This window comes from Nyctereutes procyonoides, unplaced genomic scaffold (genome assembly GCF_905146905.1).
Source record: "Nyctereutes procyonoides isolate TBG_1078 unplaced genomic scaffold, NYPRO_anot_genome, whole genome shotgun sequence".
Lineage (NCBI taxonomy): Eukaryota > Metazoa > Chordata > Mammalia > Carnivora > Canidae > Nyctereutes > Nyctereutes procyonoides.
Genome location: NW_026575133.1, coordinates 55949081 through 55972160, shown reverse-complemented (window position 1 = coordinate 55972160; position 23080 = coordinate 55949081). Strand labels below are relative to the sequence as shown.

General features: G+C 44.6%; 1 protein-coding gene across 3 annotated transcripts in view; it reads left to right on the top strand.

Annotated features, from left to right (window-relative positions):
- ZNF395 (zinc finger protein 395) overlaps window positions 1-23080 on the top strand; it is a 60144-nt gene that overhangs the window by 6454 nt on the left and 30610 nt on the right. Inside the window, exon 1 of one of the 3 annotated variants that reach the window (XM_055299879.1) lies at window positions 6564-6677. The exons of 1 other annotated variant lie outside the window; for it this stretch is intronic. The gene's annotated coding sequence lies outside the window, so the exon portion shown is untranslated. Of the gene's footprint in view, window positions 1-6563; window positions 6678-6750; window positions 6863-23080 lie in introns of those variants that run through there. One more of the 3 variants, XM_055299880.1, reaches the window with a different exon arrangement.

Below are 23080 nucleotides of genomic sequence, written 5' to 3'. Positions count from 1 at the left end.
CACGACCTGAGCCGAAGGCAGATGCTCAACCACTGAGCCACCCAGGCGCCCTAGAACTTAGTGTTTAATAGTATTTGTTGAGTTGAGCTGAACTGGTATTTTTACCACGTGGTATTTTCCTGTACCTGGTATGCTTCAGAGTGAGAACCGTGTCTAGATAGTCTTAAGCCTGTGGAGAAATTTTTTCCTTGGACTTGCACTCCTCTGGTCTCAGTTACTTAGCATCTCCCCTGGGGTGCAATGTAGGATGAAGCTGGAGTTGGTCCACCCTCAAAAAGGTACTGTTCTGGATTTTATCTTCCTGCTCTGAACAGTGAGATAAACATACTTTTAATCCCCATTTTTAATGCACTCACTAGAAAGCAGACAGGGCTGTTCCAGAATGGATTTCCTGTGTCATAGAAATCACAGAAGCATAAAAGGAAAAACCAGATGTGCAGAGAGAGCCTGCCTGGGCTTACACATTCTTTCATACCCAGAGTCATAGGGCTTTATGGTCCACGTTCCCAAAGCCAGCTCATTTTTCCTCCCTTTTGATTATGTACTCTTGCTCATATTCACCAACTTTTAGAGCTGGGAGGAAGTAGGCACAGTTCTGGGTATTTATGCAGTGGAGTGTATCCGTGGGTATCTTCACACATGTGAGGACTCGTTTGCTTGAAATTGTGGCCATGCAGATCTGAGCAAGCTGTTCCAGGGATACCCTTAAGCTTTGAACAACCTACTTGCAACCTATCAATCCTTTCTCTTTAATGAAATGCAAAGCCCATCTTCTCCAGGAAAGCTTTACAGATTGAATAGATCAGAGACAGGACACATTTGCCTCAGGCATACCCAAACACTACCTTCTCTTTGGAGTTTCTGAGTCTTGTGCCTTTTAGAATGAACATGCTTAAAATAGGTGCTGGGCCTGTTTTTGTCCATGAGGATATATTGTGCTTTTTCTCAATCAAAAGAAAACCATAAAGTATGTTACAAAAACAGCAGTATTATCCTTTTTGTTTGACTCCATAGCCTGGTTTGAGGTTGTGATATGGAAGCTGTGTTTAGAACTGTGTATCGTAGAGGTAGTAGAACTCCCTAGTGTAAGTGGATGAGAAGCAGGTGGCAAACAATTGGGCAGCTGGGATCTTGGTGCCCCACCGTAGGACATTTAAATTCTGGAGGGATTAGTTGGGGCTAAAGCAGTGGATAAGGAGGGACATGGTTCAGGAGTAACTTTTTGGTAGTCTAATCAGACCCTGAATTCATGATTATTTCTTGAATGTCTGTTATATGCTAGACACTATTCTAGAAGGTGGGGATACAGCAGTAAACAAAATATAGTCTCTCCTATCCTTAAGCCTATAGTTGAGTGGATAGAAACAGGCTGTCAGGTGATGATAAGTGCTAGAAAGAAAACTAAAGCAGGGCCAAGGGATGGTTGGGTGGTGCTATTTTTTTTTTTATTTATTTATGATAGTCACACAGAATGAGAGAGAGAGGCAGAGACATAGGCAGAGGGAGAAGCAGGCTCCATGCACCGGGAGCCCGACGTGGGATTCGATCCCGGGTCTCCAGGATCGCGCCCTGGGCCAAAGGCAGGCGCTAAACCGCTGCGCCGCCCAGGGATCCCGGGTGGTGCTATTTTAGATAGGTTAGCTAGAGACTGCCTTTCTCAAAAGGGTACATTTGAACAGGGACCTGAATCAACTGATGGAGCAATCATATGGATATCTGGAGGTAGATCATTCCAAACTAAAAGAATAGCCTTGGAAAGGTTGATTTGGAAGTGGGTCTAAGAACAGCAAGGAAGCCAATGTGGCTGGCACTGAGTGAGCCAGGGAAGAGTGGTGGGCAGTGAGGCCAGAGAGTTGACTGGGGGCAAGACTAGGTAGGACCTTGTAGTGAGTGAGGTAGGTAGCCATTGAAGATTTTGAGCAGAATAGTGATATCATCTGACTTAGGTTTTAAAAGGATCACTCTGCCTCCCATGGTGTTGGATAAGGAGGTAACAGAAAAAGCAGGGAGAGCAGTTAGGAGTCCAGGTCAGGGAGGTAGTGGTCTGGCTGGGGAAGTAGTGCTGGAAATTGGAGGGGAGGGGGGAGCACATAGCCAGATTCTGGATATATTTCATAGATAGAACCAACAGGATTTTCTGGAGGATTGGATGTGGAGTGTGAGAAAAAGTAAGGAGTTAAGGATGACTCCAAGTTTTTGCTTGTTTGTTTCCCGAGCGACCACAAAAACGGAATTGGCATTTACTGAGGTGAGGAGAAGGAGATTTTTGGAGGGAAATCAGAAGTCTGGTTTCAGACATGGTACATTTGAGATCTTATTAGACATCCAAGTGGAGATGTCAAGTAGGTAATTAATTGGTGACAGGAATCTGGAGCTCAGGAGGCTGGGTTAGGTATAAAATTAGGTTCTGGTGGGGAGTGGAACCTGAGGACTCCATTCATTTCATAGGCCCCATCCTCTTCTAAATAAGTGGTTGGAAAGTCTTCACCAGCCCTGGAATCTACAGAGCATCTGAGGCATGCTTTGAACCAGGGATTGCCCAGACCATGAATAGAATGGCTCCCATCAGTCCCCTAGTCCAACCAGCAATTCATTATTAATCAATGTTTAGTAAGTACCTACCACGTGCCAGGCACTGTGCCAAATGTTGGGTATTCAATGGAGAACAAGATCTGCTCCTTGTCCACATAGAATGTTGAGTCTCATAGGGGATTAGGACAAGAGAAAGGAGATCTCAGTGCAGTGTAATGGGGGTAAGTACAGGGTGCTATTGGACACAAAGGAGAGGCACCTAATCCAGTCTTGGAGGCTCGAGAAAGTGCTATCTAAACTGATGCCTGAGGAATGAGTAGGAATAGCCAGGTAAAGAGGTGAGAGAATGCGGTGAAGAGTGTTCTAGGCAGAGAAAAGAGCAAGTATCAAGTAAAGAAAAAGTCTGTTCAAGCAGAGGACAAAAGTTCTATGTAGCATGTCTGGAGTACAGAGTGAAGGGGGTAGAAACAGAGAGGCAGGCAGTGACTGGAGAAGTAATTAGGAGCCACACCATGAAGGATCTTAATGAGCATTGCTGGGACTTTATTATAAAAGCTATGGGAAGCCTTTGAGGAGTTTCAAGCTGAGTAGGGAGCCAAGGCTGGAAGTAGTTACATCAGGGAATTGGGGATGGTGGTAATCTTAGACTCATACTGCCCTAAAAATCACCTGTAAATGTGTCCATATAATAAGAGGCAGAGGGACGGCTGAGTGGCTCAGCGTCTACCTTCGGCTCAGGGTGTGATCCTGGGGTCCTGGGATTGAATCCCACATCGGGCTAGCCACAGGAAGCCTCCTTCTCCCTCTGCCTATGTCTCTGTCTCTCTCTCTCTGTGTCTCTCATGAATAAATTAAAAAAAATAAAAAAAATATCTTAAAAAAAAAGAGAGAGACAGAGCTTGGGTCTGCTTTGCTTAACTTCAGCTAATGGGAAATGCTCTCCAAGAAGCTAAAAACTTTTATGAAAAGAGGTAGAAGATGCCTGCATTGTAATAGGGGGCTACAGTATGGGAAGAAGCAAGGTGAAGGGCAGTTCTAGGACAGCCTCCACGAAGGGCAAGCTCTAGTAATGGGAGAGCCAAGACTGCAAACCAGCAAGTTAAAGTCTTTCTACGATTTGCTTTGTGTAACGTGTGTGTTATTCGATGTGTCTTTAGAACAGGGCCTGGATTCTTTATGAGGGTGCTAAGTGCTGGGTGTGTGTTTGGTAATGGCTGCTTGTGATGGGAAGTTTTCTCTGAGCCTGTGTTAATGTGCAAGACTCTGGAATGCATACTGTGCAAGTATATACCTGCAGTGGAAAGGGGTATGTGTGAAGTACACACTGAGAGAGAGAGAGAGGGAGAGAGAAAGAGAGAGAGAGAGAGAGCGCATACGCCTTTTGCTGGCCTGTGTTCACAAAAGTCTCAAACAGCATAAGCAATGAGTTCTGTTCAAACTTAGAGATTTTTTTGGTTCACTCTCTACACAGCAGGAACTCACATATTTGTCAAATGAATGATTGTTTCCGTTTTATTAAAGTTCAATCATTTGGGGGAAATAGAGAGGTTTGGTTACAAGTTTGAACTAGATGTTTTAAGAAAAATAAACTCATAGCCCAGCACCAACTCCATTTGCAAAACCTAGCAGTTTAAGCACTGTAAAGGAGTTTATATACTAGTTGGAGTCCTACGCCATGTAAAAAGCCTTCTTGATTTTGTATTCAGTAAACATTTACCGAACACCTCAGCCACATAGGCAGTGCGGGGCTGTTGCTGCTGAACTCACTTCCCTCTCCTCTGGGCCGCCTTAGTCTGGGTGCAGCAATTAAAGCTTAATTATATGCTCTCTTGTATTGTTCCTTAATTGTTCCATGTGTATGAATCCACTTTCAACTACGCTGTATGTTCCTTGGGGGCAGGGACTATATTACAAACTTCAGGATAGGTGAGGAACTTAGCAGAGAGGTGAACATACAGTGAATAAACACCCACCGTTTAGGGAAAAGGGAAGAAAGAACATAAAACCATTTATAAGCCACAGTAATACATAATATATAAAATACCTTAATAATAAGGGAGCATACATTATTGTCAATTAACTATAAAATACTCCTTTAATAATATTTTTTTAATTTTTTTTATTTATGATAGTCACAGAGAGAGAGAGAGAGAGAGGCAGAGACACAGGCAGAGGGAGAAGCAGGCTCCATGCACCGGGAGCCCTACGTGGGACTCGATCCCTGGTCTCCAGGATCGCGCCCTGGGCCAAAGGCAGGCGCCAAACCGCTGCGCCACCCAGGGATCCCTCCTTTAATAATAAAATATAAAATTTGAATCTGCATTTTCACGTTAAGGAAAGGCTTTGTACATTGGTAGAATTGCTGTGATCCCCACAGTGGTTTCATTCTTGTTCTATTTAATGCAAAGCAAGAATGTTTCCTTGAGGATGAGAGTTGAAAGGTAGAAGTCTTTGGTGGACTATCTGATAGCAGAATTATCCTATAGCAGGATTTCTCAACAGCGGCACCACTAACATTTTAGGCCAGGTAATTTCTTGTGTGGGGCTGTCCTGCCCATTGCAGGATGTTTAGCAGCATAGTTGGCCTATACCTATTAGATGCTAGTACAATCCTCCCCTCCTCTGTGCACCCCCCCCCCATCGCCCAAACATTTCTAATGTTTCCTGGGGGCAAACTCATCCCCAGTTGAAAACATATGTCCTATAAGGATTTGGTTCTATTTAGATATTTTTCTTATGTAACTAATGGTGAGAGAAGGGGGAAAGGAAATAATATTTATTGCTTATTTGGTATGAGCTAGGCACTATACCTGTTTCCTATTTCATCTTACAGATAAAGAAGCTGAGGTTCAGAGAGATAAAAATCTGCTGAAGATCATAAAGATAAAGCAGTAAAATCAGGATTGCAAACCAGGCTTGTCTGACTGCAAAGTTTAGTCCTTGCCAGCACACACCCCACTGCCTCTCTGCAAGAAAAACAGCATACCTCAAGTTGAAGAAGTGCAACAAGTATGTCCAAAAAGATCTAAAACTTTTCTTTGGAGGGGGAGGGGAATCATTTCTTCCATTCCTTACATTTACTTGATTATAAATGTATGTCACCCATACCTATAGACACTCGGGGCCCCTCACTACCGTTTTGACTCTGTGGTCTTATCTCTGAAAAACATAGAGCAACACAATGGAACAGCTTCAATTCTCCTTGTTACAAATTACACAAAAGCCAGAGCCTAACGGTGCCAGAAGCAACTGGTATCGTTTACATAAGGGCCGAAAGCTAATAGTTAACTTTCTTTCATTTAATTCCAGAAAGAGTAAATAACGCCTCACTTTACAGCTGGGAACGGGTAAAATCGAGTAAAATGTCATAAAATGGAGAAGAAAACATTGACCCCGGAGGAAAATGGAAAGACCGGCTCCCAGGCTCCCTCCTCTAAGGCGCTTTCGCTCGCGCCCGCGGCGGGCGCCGGCAGCGCGGCCTGGGTCTCTGCGGTCCCCGGCGGCGCCCGGAGCTCTCCGGCTTCCTTCCCGCCCCGGGGCGAGCTCGGCCTCTCCGGGAGAAGCCCATCCCGGAGCCAGGCCTGGAAAAACAACAGCAAGAAACTTTGGCTCGGGTTTGCGGTTCAGTGAAAAAAAGCAAACACTCAAGTTTGGTTTGGGGCTGCAGCCGCCGGTTCCGATCCGGGGGCGGGGGCGGGGGTGGGGGTGGGAGGGGGGTGTCACGACTCGGTCAGGTTCAAGTGCGCATGTGCTTGAGGAGTCGCTGGGGCACTTATTGAGCGCCCACTGTCTACGGGAGGCGGGGGGTGGGGTGTGTGTGTGTGTGTGTGCGGGGAGGGCGCGCGCGGCCGGGGAAGGGGGAGGGGAGGGGAGGGGAGGGGAGGGGAGGGGAGGGGAGGGGAGGGGACGGGGCGCGCAGGCCGCGTGCGCGCGCGGCGCCTGGGGCTGGGGCTGGGGAGGGGGGCGGGGGGCGGGCGGCGGGCGCTGGGGGGGTGTGTCCCCGAGCCTCGCTCGCTCGCTCGCTCGCTCGCTCGCTGGCTGGCGCGCTCCGCCGCTCCCTTCCCGGGCGGGGAATCCGGGCCGGGTTGTGGCCGCGGCCGCGTACGTGAGCGCAGTGTCCCGGAGAGGGAGGGCAGGCCGGCCAGGTGGGCGCGAACGGAGCCTCGGCGGGCGGGCGGGCGGGCGGCCGGAGCGGAGCGGAGCGGAGCGGAGCGGGGCGGCGGGCCGCGCCGGGTGGGCGCGCAGGGGCCGCGGCCGCTGCAGCCCGAGCCAGGCCGAGCTGTCCGAGCGGGCGCTGCCCGGCCCGCGCTGCTGCGCGTGGCGGGGCGAGGTGAGCTGCGCGGGGACCTCGCGGCGCTGCAGCGCGGGGACGGGGGCGGCCCGGGAACTTCCCACGCTCCGCGCGCCTGGGGGGCCGGGCCGGCGGCCGGAGGGCCCGGGGGGCGGGCGCCGGGGGGCAGCGGCCGGCGGGGCGCGGGGGCGCTGCGGCAGCGCCGGTGCCCGCGCGGGCGGGGTGGGGGGTGGCCGCCCGCTCCGCCGTGCGCCGCCTTGTTTATCTCGGCCGCCGCGGGCGCTCGCGCAGGCACCCCCTCCCCAACTTTGAGCGGCCGTCCGGAGTCGCCTCTCCGACGGGACCGACCTGCCCCCTCCCTGACCCTTTCCGGCTGGGCCGCCAGCCCAGCCCTCGCGGCGCCCCGCGCGTCCCTGCCCGCTCCTCCGAGCGAGTGCCGGGCTCGGGACGCGCGGCGCGACACACCCTCCACCTCGGGGGCCGCCCCCCGCCCCTCTGCCCCCTTTTGTGCACCCCCACTTCCTTCCAGGCGGTGTAACCCTGTCTCTCCTCGCCGCAGGGGGGGGGGACGGAGGGGGGCCCTCCTTGGAACTGGTGCTGTGGGCCTGTGGGTGCTCGGGTGGGGGCCTGGACTGGGAGTTTGTCATGTGCAAACAATTTCAAAGGCAGAATTTTCCTCCCTGTCTTGGAGTTAAGGGTTCAGCGCCTTCACTTTAGGATTGACTCAGAAATCTAAAGAAGCCCACCTGCCCGGCGGTGGGGGTGCCACTGCCTCCTTGAGGTCAGGCAGTCCTGGGCAGCTGTCGGTGGCTTTGCCACATTCCCACCAGGCAGGCGTTTTTCGTGATGTCAGGCCGCCGGCTGCAGGGTTACCTACAGGCCACCACTGTCTTCTTTACACTCCTTCTATTAAAGTGTCTCTGGTGCAGTTTGCCTGAAAGTGAGTGATCAACAGGTATTGAAGCCTTTTTTTTTCTTGACACCCTCCTGAGGTGTTGTGTAAACAGAGGTTCTGGGTCTCAAGGAATTTGAAACACAGGGAAACAGCAATTAAGTTCAACTCCACAGGTACTTTTGAGGGGCTGCTGTGTTCTCAGGACTGTGCCAGGCTCTTAGGGAGAGATGATAGGAGGCACACAAGAAATCTAAGGCCTCAGAAATCCTACTGACCAGGTGGAAGTGATTTGAGAGCTCAAGTTCAAATTAATGTGCTGTGGCTGCCTAAATTACTGTAAATGCTGGGGGTGGGGAGGTGGGAGGAAGAATATCAAAGGAAAGGTTAGAGTTGGGGAATGGATTTAGGGTACTAAGTTATGAAATAAAGTTAGGCACTTGGAGAATATATTACCCACTGGCCAAGGCCCAAAGGCAAGAGAGGGAGAGAAGTAACAGGTGCCAGAGGTTGCAGAGATATTGCCCTAGGAGAATAGGTTCAAACAGTTATTTCAGTGAGGGAGGATACAAAAGATACATGAGATGATTCCTTCCAGGGTTTATAATCTCATGGAGAAGACAAATCCTTGAGCACCTGAAAGAAGACCTTGAGATAAGGCACAGGGGCACCTGGGTGGCTCAGTTGGTTGAGTGTCCGCCTTCAGCTCAGGTCATGATCCCTGGGTCCTGGGATCGAGCCCCATGTTGGGCTCCCTGCTCAGCACGGAGCCTGCTTCTCCCTCTGCCTTTCTCTCTCAAAAAAAAAAATAATAATAAAGATGAAACACAATTAGCTGTCAAAGTATGAGGTATAGAAGAGGTGCTGTTGGGATCCCTGGGTGGCGCAGTGGTTTAGCGCCTGCCTTTGGCCCAGGGCGCGATCCTGGAGACCCGGAATCGAATCCCACGTCGGGCTCCCGGTGCATGGAGCCTGCTTCTCCCTCTGCCTATGTCTGTCTCTCTCTCTCTCTCTCTCTCTCTCTCTCTCTCTCTATCATAAATAAAAATAAAAATTAAAAAAAAAAAGAAGAGGTGCTGTTGGAGCTCGGAGAAGAGTGCTATGCACAGGAATCACTAGAAATGTATTCCTGAGGATGAGACCCTCGAGATGGGTCCTGAGGTGCGATTGACCATGGCCTTCCTGAGAGACAGGAGATGGGCTTGGCCAGACGAGGGAACGTTTCCTGAGCAGGAGATAAAGATGCAGAGGAACAATGGTTAAGATTGTGAAAGTCCTAGAAAGCCAGACTGGGGAATTGCACTTTACCCTGTGTGTACTGGGGGGACATTAAAGATTTTTGAGCCAGAGAGTGACGTAATAAAAGGGTATTTGGAAAGGTTTTTAAAAGTAATGTTCAGAGACAAATCGGTAGACAGTTATAGTTGTAGAGTGCTCAGAGTTTGGACTGGGATAACTGGAAATGGGAAAGAGGGTGGATTTTAGAAGCATTACTGTTGAAATAATCTGTTGACAGGGGCAGGGTGAAGGAAGGGGATGAATGGAAATTAATTCTTTGTGGAAATTGATTACACGCCAGAGCCTTGGAACTGCTGTAGTTGGTAACTCGAGAAATCGGAAATGTGTATTTTGGAGAGAAGCAATTGACAGGCTGCAGAGGTTTCTTGTATTTGCCAAGACGTCCAAACATAGGTGTCTTGCAAGCAACTGAAGCTCTGCGATTGGTGGGAAACCAGGCTGCCAAAGCCAGGAGAGGGAAGACACGTTGAGTGGGATGTTGTCTTGGTCGTAGGTCATAGGTCCCAGCAGTAGAGGATGCTAGTGAGTGGGACTGAGGGTCTGAATTGGAAACGTATGTTCTGATTGTCATTCAGATGACATTGCTTGGTCCTGAAGTTGGCAAAGTAACTTGGGATTGGAGATTGGAGGGAAGAATGGAATTTGCTAAACACAAAAATTATTGGGCTTTGAAACCGGTTGAATTATGCTCTCCACTGAGACCTTCAGGCTAGTCCCGGTGTCCCTTCCTAGGGGTGTTTGGGAGGGTGATGGTGTGGGTGTGGGGAAGCCACAAGACAGGGGAGCTGCACAGTGACCAGCAAGGGTACTGCCCTTCCCAGGGCCAGATCTGTCCTAACCCGTGCCATTGCCAGTTCTCAGGAACAGAGCGACCTGCAGCGGGGGAGCTGGTGCCGGTTTTTTCCTGAGCTCTGAATTCCGCTTTCTTGTTGCAAGGGTGATTTAGGGTGATTTGCTGAGCAAATTCCCCAAGCCTCAACTTGCAACATCTGAGGGCTGGCGAATTTGAAGGATGATTGCAAAAAGTTGCAGAATGGAGTGGAGAACGTACTTACAGTCCTTGAGCCTCCTTGTTTCTCTGAGACGCAGGATCAGTGAACTAGCGGGGGAAAGCTGCCTTGCGTGGGCAGAGGCGGCCGTCAGATATTTTTCCTTTATAGGGAATATATGATTGTCAAAAAAATTTCACGGAGCGTTGGTTGAGCTAATTTACTCTTCAAACAGTAGTGTGTGTGTGTGTGTGTGTGTGTGTGTTTTGCACTGTTTTTTTTTTTTTTGTCTGTGACCTACATTAAGAAATAAAATTGACATCATGACCCAGGTACACGAAATCATGTATGTAAAAATCTAATTTAAGTTCTTGAAGTACTCCTTTCTTTTGCTTGGTGCAGTCTCCTTGGGTGCTTTTATTTTCTATTCTTTTATTTTTCATTTAAAAAAGCTCACTGTCTCCCAAGAAGTTGACTTAACCACTCGGTCACGGATATAACCCAGAGTTTGAAAAACACAGTTATGGAGAGTTTTCACATCTAGTAAATGTTTATTAAGCTGCTCATGTGCAGGGCTCCCCTTACCAGTGCTGTAAGTGGAAGGAAGCATGAGGAAGAGATTGAACATTTACAGGCTAGTTGGAGAGATAAGGTATACCGATGATTAAGGAGCAAGGCAAGATGATTAAATGCCAAAGGGAGAAATAAGCACCTGTCAGGTTCATAAGAGGGGGCAAGCAGCTTGGGCTGGAGTGGCTTGGGAAAACTTTTGGGGATAGAGAAGGAAGTCTGGGATGAACCCTCTGAGGTGTTGCATGGTGCCCTGCAGGTGTGTGTGTGTGTGTAGCCTGGACGAAGGCTTGGGGTTAGGATGAAATAGAGGGTTCTTGTTAGAGAGTGGGGAGAAGCCAGTCTGGAAAGGTTGGTTAGGATCAAAATATAGGGGTTGTAAACCAGAGACCCAGAGAACGTGTTCTACCTACAGAAGTGTTATAATTTGGAGAACACAAAGGTTTGAAAGAATTGGAACAATCCAGAAAACCTCTGGATTTGGGGCTCCGTTAAAGAATCAGATCAGGGATCCCTCGGTGGCGCAGCGGTTTGGCGCCTGCCTTTGGCCTAGGGCGCGATCCTGGAGACCCGGGATCGAGTCCCATGTCGGGCTCCCGGTTCATGGGGCCTGCTTCTCCCTCTGCCTATGTCTCTGCCTCTCTTTCTCTCTCTGTGACTATCATAAATAAATAAAAATAATAATAAAAAGAATCAGATCAGGCAGTGAGCAGTGGTGAACCCCTGTGGACAGGAGACAGGTCCTATGGTCGCCAGTTGTCATTGTGCCAGCATTCCCTGTTGCATGAGTGTGGTTGCTCTATATTTCTTGTTTAGTCCGGCAGGCCTTTGGGTTTGTGACCTGATCTTTCAAGAGACTTTAAATGCCAACCTAGGGAATTTGGGATGGCTGTCCTGGCTCTGAGTGGCCACTGGGGGATTTGGGTAGAGTGTGACATGATGGAATCTGAGATATTTGTGTGCAAGTAATTTGTTTTAGGCAAGCCAAAAGGCCAGCACTTTCTGAGTTACTGCTGGCTAGGACTTTGAAAGATTTTTCTGATGATTGGAATGGTACTAATTAGGGCTTTGGGCTGTGTTATGTATTGTGAGGCCAATTTCTAGTGACCTCAAGATTTCTCAAGCCCTCCCATTTTCTACTTCTGGCTGGCATCGGTAGATGGTGGCTCCTGGCATGTATCTTCTGAGAATGATGTTGGGGTAATAATTTGGGGAGATGTGAGTCACCACTGTCAAATGCCATATGACATTAGATTCTCAGGATCTTTGGTTGTATGAGTCAGTAGTAAAGGAAGAGCAAAGAGAGGGGCTCTGTCATTTCTTATTTCACTAGTCGTAAGAAACCCCCCAGGGGGTAGGCCTCTAGGGTTCAGAGATTTATAATCCAGGATTCAAAATGACCGCAGAATTATTGGTTTAAACCCAGGTGTTTGTGCAAATGACCCCTGGAAAACTAGGCTTATTTTAGGACCAGCTGAAGTGAGTAAATTCAGGGCTCTCTGGTCTAGAGACAGTTTGGTTTACCCTGGAAGTTCATAACCACCAGTGATTCTGAGCATTTCCCCAGGTGAGCTACAGGTTGCACAATCTGATTACTTAAACTGTTGCTGTTGTGACAGTAATAGAAGTCAGAGCTGAAGTGCTCTTTGGTTAAAAATGTGTGGTGGTAGGGTGTAAGGATAATCAAAAGTCAGCCTAACGGTATCAAATTGAATCCATTTCCTGTTTTATATGGTGGTTCTGTTACTAGAACAGAGGAATGAGGCAGTAGCTATGGTGCACTCTGGCTTTGGTAAAGTATTTAACAGTTTCTTAAGATGTGATGGTCCGTATTAAATAAGCGGTAGAATGTGGGCTGGGTGGTGTTATTAATTTGACAGTCATATGCAAAAACTGTTAACTAGTGGCACTGAGTCAACCTGGAATGGGGTCTGAAAATTAGTGTCGCAGGGTTCTATTTTTGGCCTTGAGCTACTCAACATCTTTTCCAGTGTTGTGGATCGTGATACAGAAGGTGTGTTTGTCAGCTTTGTTGATGGCACAGAGTTGGGACAGGTTGCTTATTTAGTTGATAGATCAGGGTTCACAGTCATCCAGAATGAAGGCCCAAATTAGAAAAGAAATTCTAAATAGGAAGTCTGATTTAGTTTTAAAAATTTGAATTGTTCGTACATTCTGGTAAGTTTATTTCACTTTTGGAGGTGGAGGTACAGCTAAGACCATATCCAAAATGTTAGATGATGATTATGCACAGAGATTATTCAGTTTTTTTTTTTTAACTGTTACTAAAGTGATAAGAAGTTAGAAATAGCCTAAACATCCAGTGATGTGACTGGGCTGAAAGTAATTTATAAGTGATTCTGATGGATATGTCATTATAATGGAATATTATGAAGCCATTAGAAATAATGTTTAGGGGGCACCTGGGTGGCGCAATGGATTAAGTGGGCAATTCTTGGTTTTGGCTGAGGTTGTGATCTCAGGGTTGTGAGATCAAGCCTGGTTTTGGGCTCTGCACTCAGTGGAGAGTCTCCTTGAGATTTTCTCTCCCTCTCCTTCGGCCCATCCCATTTACACACTCTGTCTCAAATCTTTAAAAAAAAAAAATTGTGTTTAGAAATAGCTTTAAAATAACATGGACAGGGCAGCCCGGGTGGCTCAGCGGTTTAGCGCCACCTTCAGCCCAGGGCCTGATCCTGGAGACCCGGGATTGAGTCCCATGTTGGGCTCCCTGCATGGAGCCTGCTTCTCCCTCTGCCTGTGCCTGTGCCTGCCTGCCTCTCTCTCTCTTTCTCTCTCTCTCTCTCTCTCTCAATCTCTCTCTCATGAATAAATAAAATCTTAAAAAAAAACATGGACAAATGTTTCTGTTAAAAGTTGAGGTGCATCTGCAATGTAATTTCAAATCTTAAAGAAACAAAGTGCCTAAGAAATGGCTGGAAGTAAATATCCTAATAATTCTAATACCAAAATACTAATACTGGATAGGGGGTGGAGTTGAATGACTTTTTTACATTTTAAATTTATTATTTGCTTTTTCTATGTGTATTTATAACACAGTGGGGAAAAACACTGTTATATATTTTTTAATGTATTTTTTTTTAGAGCAGTTTTGTGTTCACAGCAAAATTGAGAAGGTATAGAGATTTCCCATTTGTCTCCTGCCCCCACACATACATATCCTCCCTCACCGTCGACATTCCACCAGAGTGGTACATTTGCTGTGACTGATGAACCTATATTGACATGTCAAATCACCTAAAGACCATAGATTACATTAGGGCTTACTGTTGGTGTTGTACATTCTGTGAGTTTGGACAGATGTATAAATGGTGGACGTGTATCCACCATTAAGTATCCTACAGAGTACTTTTACTGCCCTGAAATCCTCCGTGGTTTGCCCATTTATCCTTCCCGCTCTCCAACCCTTGGCAACCACATTTACTTCTTACTGTGGACAGTTTTGCTTTTTCCAGGATGTCATATAGTGGGAATCATACAGCATATAGTTTTTTTCAGATTAGCTTCTTTTACTTAGTAACATGTGATTAAACTTCCTCCATGTCTTTTGATGGTTTGATAGCTCATTTCTTTATAGCACTGAAGAATATTCCATTGTCTGAATGTGCCAGTTTATCCACTTACCTACTGAAAGGGCACTTTAGTTGCTTCCAGGTTTTGGCACTTTTTATGAATAAAGCTGCTGTAAACATCTGCAGCTGCTGTAGGTTTTCATGTGGCCACAAGTGTTGAACTTGTTTGGATTAATACCAAGGAGTGTGATTGCCAGATCCTATGATAAGAGTATGTTTAGTTTTGTAAGGAACTTCCAAACTGTCTTCCAAAGTGACTGTATTGTTTTGTATTCCCACCAGCAGTGAATGAGATTTCGTATTGCTCCACATCCTCACCAGCATTTGGTGGTGTCATTGCTGTATTTTGGCCATTCTAATAGGTGTGTGGTGGTATCTCGTTTTAATTTGCATTTACCTAGTGACATGTGATGAAATCTTTTCATGTGCTTTTTTGGCATCTGTATATCTTCTTCGGTGAAGTGTCTGTTAAGGCCCATTTTGTAATCAAGTTATTGGTTTTCTTAATTGTTGAGTTTTAAGAGGTCTTTTTATATTATGGGTAACAGTCCTTTATCAGATGTGTCTTTTGCAAATATTTTTTCCCAGTCTGTGGCTTGTTTTTTTCACTCTCTTGAGTACTGCTGTTAAAACCCTGGGGGATCCCTGGGTGGCGCAGCGGTTTGGCGCCTGCCTTTGGCCCAGGGCGCGATCCTGGAGACCCGGGATCGAATCCCACATCGGGCTCCCGGTGCATGGAGCCTGCTTCTCCCTCTGCCTATGTCTCTGCCCCTCTCTTTCTCTCTGTGACTATCATAAATAAATAAAAATTAAAAACAAAACAAAACCCTGTCTTATTGTTTAAGGACAGCATAGAGTAAAGACAGATGATTTTAATTCAGTATCTTGAGTACCTACCTACTATATGTCAAGCACTGCAGTCACAAAATGAGACTCAGTCCCTGACCTGCAGTTGATAATCTAATTGAAAGGGGGAAGTCAGACAAGTGAATAGACATTGTCTTGTGAACTCACAAGTATACTGTAGTCCTGGTGGTACTCCAGGTATGCTGAAGAGGGGCAAATCATGTGGGAAAAAAAGTTTTGAGATTTTTCTATTGTTCATGGCTTAATGTGAGCTCTGAGTGGGATGTGGCTTTTAAAAAAATGAATCTAGTTCATAACTGGATGAGAAATTCATCCAGTCACAGGATGTATTTTAATGACTTCTACTGGTCATATGACATTTGGGCCATGAGGGGTTTGGGAAGGCATGATTTAAAGGAAACAAGAGGGCAGCCCCGGTGGCACAGTGGTTTGGCGCCGCCTGCAGCCTGGGGTGTGATCCTGGAGACCTGGGATCAAGTCCCGCGTGCGGCTCCCTGCGTGGAGCCTGCTTCTCTCCCTCTCCCTCTTCCTCTTCCTGTGTCTCTGCCTCTCTCTGTGTGTCAATAAATAAATAAAATCTTTAAAAAAAATAAAGGAAACAAGAACAAGCAAGGCTTTATCCTCAGGAGGGACCCTGGGATGATGTAGGATCAGGAATGACTGCAGTGAGTAGTGAGTATACTCATGTGGTCGATATACAATAGTGCTTTCATGTACTTTCATGGTTATCAGGTACAGGAAAGAGTAGATTTACCCATTTTTGGTCGTGGTGTTGGAATATGACCATTGGATAGAACAGTTGCTTTATCCTCTTTGTTTCAGGTCTCTCATCTGTAGAATGATTATACATTACAAGATCCCTTATCTGTAGAATGATTACACCAAAGTTTATGAGCTTTAAGTTTCCTTTTAACCCTAAATACTGAGAGATCAGACTTCAGGTCACTATTGAAAAAGGGTTTTTTAAGCTGGCAGAGCTGTCCAACAATGGAAATGTCTGCCTATGGAGTAGTGAGCGTCCCTTTGTTAGAGGTATTCAGTTGGGGCTGAATGCTATTGATTAGGGATGCTCTAGAAGAGAAGGACAGGAATTAGACTGACCTCCAAAGTCCTTTCCAGTTCTTAGTGTTCTTATGTGATTTGTCAAAGCTGAAAGATACTGTGGAATAGGGGTTATACTTCTAGTTGTGTAGTATTTGAGTCAACATCATCATGTGTCTTTTAAAAAAAAATGTTTATAAATGAGACCTCACACTTTTGAGAGACCCTTCTGGGGCCATTTTGGAAAGAATGAAGAGAACTGTTTCATGGTTGGTCAGGGTGGTGACCCCAGAGCTGCTGAAAACTTAATTTGGTCTTTCAGAGAAGCAAGAACGTGGGGGTGGGGTGGAAGTGGCAAATAATAAAATAGATTAACATGTAGAAGACCAGTGTGTTTATTGGGTGGTTTTACTCAACATAATGAATGAATGAAGATGGAGCCCTTTAATTGAATAATGGACACTTGGCTTGGCTATGGAGGACCTGGGAGTGCCCTTGATCATCTCCTTCCTATTTCATTTCCCACATCGCAGATTTATATCACTAGGTATAGCACATTAAAAACTATCCTGACGCCAGGGATAAGACTGAACCTCGTGATGGCTTTCTCAGTTTAGGGACAAAGAATTTCAAGGGACAAATTGAAAGAAACTTGAGTGGGATTTTCCAGGAGTGCATATATTTGTTTCATATCAGACAATAAGTTTGTGGTTCCAGTTAAAAATGTTTACTTTTTCAATTTATTAATAGCTTACACATAGAAAATAAAATTTCTCTTTCTGTAAAATTTGCTTTAGTTTAATTTTGCCTAAACTTTACTTAAATATATGGCCTATTTAGAATCTACTCTGATTATTTAACATTTTTAGATATTTTTGGATTACTTTTTGTTGGCAGGCAAGGGGGCAGTGCTAGGGCTAAATAGCCCCTTGCAAAAGTTTCTTAGCTCTGTAGACAGAACGAAGGTTTATCTCATCTTTGGAGAATATCACAAGATGATTTCCATGTCCATGTGATCCAGCCTCACATTTTGGCACTTGAAAAATCAGTATTTGGCAAGAAAGTGCTCTCTTTACATGGAGTAAAGCAGTTTGGGGGTTCATGAAGTAGGAAACAAGGGTTTTAGATGTATATAAAAATACAGGTTGAACTTGGTTATTTAGAACTAAAGTTGGAGATGTTTGTGCATTTAATGATACAGGGCCTGGGTCTCCTTTATCTCAGTATCACTTGGGCCTCACAGAGTATGGTGCATCATCTGGGCTTGTTGACTTGCTTTGAACTGGTTCCTTAGGCCATGTATCATAGGTATGGGAAACACTTAGACTCTCATATGCCTTTTTTTTTTTTTTAAAGCAAAGTATGATAAGAAATAACCGTTCACAGCCTTTTTTGTCCTTTGAGTATAGGGAAGCCATAAAACTCTTTTAGTAAAAACAACCACTTCCAGTGGCTGTTTTTTTCAAAGTGCTGGTGGAATGAAAAACTCCCTCTCCTCTTTCTATTTTTCTTCTGCTGAAAATGAATTGCTCTTGGTGTGCCGTTCTTAAATTCATGTGTCCTCTATCCATTTTAATCTTGTTATCTATTTTTATGGTGACTGTCGCCATGGTACTCGAGCTCTTTACATAGCACAACAGAGATTTCAGATGTCTGATAGGACAGCTCAAAGTTCTGCTGCAGCCAGCAGAGAAACAGTGTTTGAGTAGCTTTCTTTTTTTTTTTTTTTAATTGAAGTATAATTTGCATACAGTGGAATGCTTAGATCTTAAGTATGCTGTTTAATCAGTTTTGACAAATGCATTTTGAGACAGAACATTTCCATCACCCCAGACATGTTTCTTGTGACCATTTCCAGATTATCCTCCCCCCAACTAGAAGTAGTACTGTTCTGATTCCTATCACCTCAGCTTAGTATTGCCTACTAGGTTCTTAATAATAAAATATTGTATTTCCGAGTAGTGCTTTGAAGAGATGGAAGAGTCTGTGGTTAAAAATCAGTGTTCTATATGGTTAGGTGGCCCTGGTAAATAAATAATTTTTGGCACTTGTCTGCTCTTGCATACAGATTATTCCTTCTCATTAGTCCATGGGATCCAGATTAATGTTAGGAATTCTGGTAAGAGTCTGAGGCACAAGCAGCTAGGCCTAGAGTGGAATATGGGTGGTTGGGCAGGGCTGCCATTTGTGGCACGTGTGTACTAGTTGGTTGTGTTTGGGAGCTAGAATGTTCAACTAGAAGACCTGCAATTGCTCCTAGGACATCTGCGTGGATTTCCCAGAAAGCCCGCCTGATATACTTTCTTTTCCTGCCTCTTTCTTGAACTAGCATATAAATTTAACGATCCACAGAGTTACAGTGTTGGGCTTGTAATATTGTAACAAGATCTGTGTTGCAAAGCCTACTCTCTCCACTGCTGAGCTCTCAGCCTCCTGGAAAGCATGTGTCAGATTCAGATAGAAATTGCCCCAACACATAATTGAATTGTATCGAACAGAGTCAGTTTCTTTCTTTCTTTTTTAAAAAACTTAAATGGTTACATAGAATTTTCATTACTAAAGTAATGCATGAATACATTCTCTGTAGGGGGAAAAATGCAAACTTTCTAGAGGAAACAAAATCTCCCTCAACAACCACTCCTAATCCTAGTCCTTCTCTAGACATCAACCTCTGTTAGGAGTTTGTTGGTGTTCAGATGCTTTACGTACTTGTATTTATACCTTAGAACTTAAGACAAGGTAAGTGCATTGCACTGCAAGCACTGGGCTGTTGTTCCCCGTCCCCCTCAACGGGACATCTTGGTGACTGCTTCCTGTCTGCAAATCTAAGACTTCTTGATTTTGTCCAACTCCTATATAGCTTTCCTGAGAACCTTCCCCTAACTGATGGACATTTAAGTTATTTCTAAATCCTCTACTGTTACAAAAGCTGCTACAGTAAACTTGGCTGCACACATGCCTCTTTGCAATGCGTGTGTTTCTCTAGGGTAGATACTGAGAAAAAGCAGTTGCTGGGTGATAGGGTTTTCCAGTTTGAAATCTTTTTTTTTTTTTAAGATTTTATTTATTTATTCATGATACACACACACACACACACACACACACACACAGAGGCAGAGACACAGGCAGAAGGAGAAGCAGGCTCCATGCAGGGAGCCCTATGCGGGACTTGATCCCGGGACTCCAGGATCACACCCTGGGCCAAAGGCAGGCGCTAAACCGCTGAGCCACCTGGGGATCCCCCCCAGTTTGAAATCTTAAATAAGATATATTACAAGGTCAGTTCCTAGCTTAGTCCTGAGGTAGGCCAGGGCACATTTGAAGTGTGCTCAGACATGAAGCAATTGTTTCCTTTCTTCCCTCCTCCCCTCCCTCCTCCTCTCCTCTTTCCTTCTTGTTGACATGCAATATAATATTAGTTTCAGATATACAGCATAGTGATTCAACAACTCTCTACCACAAGTGTAGCTACAATCTGTCACCATACAATGCCATTACAATACCATTGACTATATTCTCTTTTCCATACCTTTCATCCCCAAGACTTACTCGTTCTATAGCTGGAAACCTGTATCTCTTAACTCCCTTCACTCATTTTGTCTTTCCCCTCACCCCTGTCTCCTCTGGAAGCCATCAGTTCTATGTATTTATGAATCTGATTCTTCTTGTTTATTTGCGTTTTTCTTAGATTCCATGAAGGAGTGAAATCATATGGTATTTATCTTTCTCTGACTGCTTTCACATAGCATAATACCCTGTAAGTCTGCCCATGTTGTCATAAATGGCAAGATCTAAATTTTTAAAAAAATGTTGACTAATATTCAATTGTATGTGTACCCTGCATCTTTTTTTTTTTTAAGATTTTATTAATTTATTCATGAGAGACACATAGAGACAGGCAGAGACACAGGCAGAGGGAGAAGCAGGCTCCATGCAGGGAGCCCAATGCTGGACTCGATCCCGGGACTCCAGGATCAGGCCCCTGGCTGAAGGCGGCCCTAAACCACTGAGCCACCCTGGCTGCCCTACCCTGCAGCTGTGGACACTTGGGTTACATCCATATCTTGACTACTGTAAATAATTCTGTAATAAACATAGGGGTGCGTATATCTTTTCAAATTAGTGCTTTAATTTTCTTTGGGTAAATATCCAGTAGTGGAAATCATATGGTATTTCTATTTTTAATTTTTTGAGGAAACTGCATACTGTTTCCACAGCGGCTGCACCAGTTTGTGTTCCTACCAACAGTGCATGAGAGTTCCTTTTTCTCCACATCCTGGCCAACACTTGTGATTTCTTTTTTTAAATTAAAAATTTTTTTAAAAAATATTTAAAATTTTAAAAACTTCTTTTTGATTTTAGGCATTCTGACAGGTGTGAGGTGATCGCTCTTTGTGGTTTTGGTTTGCATTTCTTTGATGATGAGTGATGTTGAGCATCTTTTCATGTGTCTGTTGGTCAGCTGTATGTCTTCTTGGGGAAATGTCTTTTCAGTTTCTCTGCCTAATTTTAATCAGATTATTTATTTTGAAGGTGTTGAGTTGTGTAAATTCTTCATATATTGTGGTACTAACCGCTTAGTGGGTATGTCATTTCCAAATACCTTCTCCCATTCAGTAGAGTTGCCTTTTTATTTTGTCAATAGTTTCCTTTATTGTGCAAAAACATTTATTTTGATGTAGTCTCAAAAGTTTACTTTTGCTTTTCTTTCTCTTGTCTCAGGAGACAAATCTAGATAAATGTTGCTAAGGCCAATGTCAAAGAAATAAGTATCCACATTCTTTTCTAGGATTTTTATGGCTTCAGGTCTCACATTTAGGTCTTTTTTTTTTTTCTTTTTAAGATTTTATTTATTTATTCATGAGAGAGAGAGAGAAGCAGAGACACAGGCAGAGGGAGAAGCCTTTAGTAGAAAGAGCTCCATGCAGGGAGCCTGATGTGGGACTTGATCCTGGGACTCCAGGATCACGTTCTGGGCCCAAAGCAGGCTCTCAACTGTTGAGCCACCCAGGGATCCCCACATTTAGGTCTTTAAAGCATTTTGAGTTTCTTTTTGTGTATGGTGTGAGCAAGTGGTCATTCTTTTACATGTAGCTGTCCCTTCTTCCCAGCATCATTTATTGAAGAGACTGTCTTTTCCCTACTGTGTATTCTTGCCTTCTTTGTCATAAATTGACCATATAAGCATGGGTTTATTTCTGGACTCTCTATTCTATTCTGTTGATCTATGTGTCAGTTTTTGTGTCGTACCATACTGTTTTGTCTATTGCAGCTTTGTGTAGTGTATCTTGAAATCTGGGATTGTGATACATCCAACTTTGTTCTTTCTCAAGATTGCTTTGGCTGTTCAGGGCCTTTTATGGTTCCATATACATTTCAGTATTATTTGTTTTAGTTCTGTGAAAAAATGTTGGTATTTTGTAGGGTTTGCTTTGGGTACTATGGACATTTTAACAATATTCTTCCAAACCATGAGCATGGAATTTCTATTTGTGTCATCTTCAATTTCTTTCTTTCTTTCTTTCTTTTTTTTTTTTTAATCTCCAATTTCTTTCATTGATGTTTTGTAGATGTCAGTGTATAGGTCTTTCACCTCCTTGGGTAAATTTATACCTAGGTATTATGCTCTTTTTGGTGTGGATATAAATGGAATTGTTTTCTTAATTTTCTTTCTGCTACTTCATTATTGGTGTATAGAAATACATCTGATTTCTGGATATTAATTTTGTATCCTGCAACTATACTGAGTTCATTTATAACTTCTAATAGTTTTTTGATGGAGCCTTAGGGCTTTCTATGTATAGTATTATGTCATCTGCAAATAGTGACAGTTTAACTTCTTCCTTACAAGTATGGGTACCTTTTTCCCCTCTCAGGTATAATTGCCATGGCTAGGATGGAGCCATTGTTTTCTAAGACTAGAGCAGGGTTTAGGTTGTGCGAGGTGTGTGTACCTGTAAGTTAGAGCTGATTGACTATAACACTTGGTGTTAGGAAGAGCCCCGCTGAGCCCCATTGTTCATTCTGTGTGGTCTTCTTGAGGACTTTGGTCTGCATGATGGTCCTGGTTGTGTGGAAGAGAGTCACAGGATGAGCAACACATTGAGAACATTGAGAACTCTGGATGGCAAATTCTAAACCAGTTCATTTCTGAACTAGAGACCTTCAATGCATCTATAATTCTTTTCTGTGACATCTTGAGAATTCAAAGTGTGGCTGAAATGCTCAAGCCAAGGGTGAGGCACATTTGGAAGCATTTAGTGTTCTTAAAAAAAAAAATCTAGAACACTGTCATGTTACTTTTATTAACAGTTTCATTTTATTTGGTGAAGGACGATGTGTGTCTCTCCGTATTTACACTTTGTGCCATCATCTCTGGATTTCTGAGAACTCTAGAAATCGTGAAAATTCATCATGTCAGGCCAAATCCATGCCTTTAGGAGCCAGTGTGGCAAGGGAGGGCTTGGCTCTGTCCCTCTTGAAGGCACATGCTGGTGCTTCCAGTCACCTAGCTGGTGAGAGGCAGTCTTTTTGCAGCTGTAATTATTTCACATCTGTTTGCCTTCAGATACCGTATGAAGACGTTAATGCAAACAGTTCTGGTTCTGACCCCAGGGCACCACTCTCCCCCTCCCCCGTCCCAGGTTGTATGAAAACTCCTGTCCAAACCCAGTGATGCATTGATATAGTCTTCTTCTGGGGGTGTTTGAGGCATCTCCCACTCTGGTCTCCCTTCAGTGTTAATAGGTGTTCCCTTTTCTGTCATTTCAGGACTTGGTGACAGAGTTGGCACCTTATTTCAGGGCCTCCTGGCCTTGGTCTTTCTGACCTTCTTAGCATACTTTCCCCATCACACACCCCCATTTAGGTGACTATCCTCTGGTTTTACAAGTTGTCTTTCTTATTGGGCAGCAACCAGTATTCTTAGTGTGGATGAATCTCTAATTTAATGGGGGGTGGTGTTGGTGGGCAGTGTGTTTGTTTTTAGTGTTCTTGCAGTGGTGCC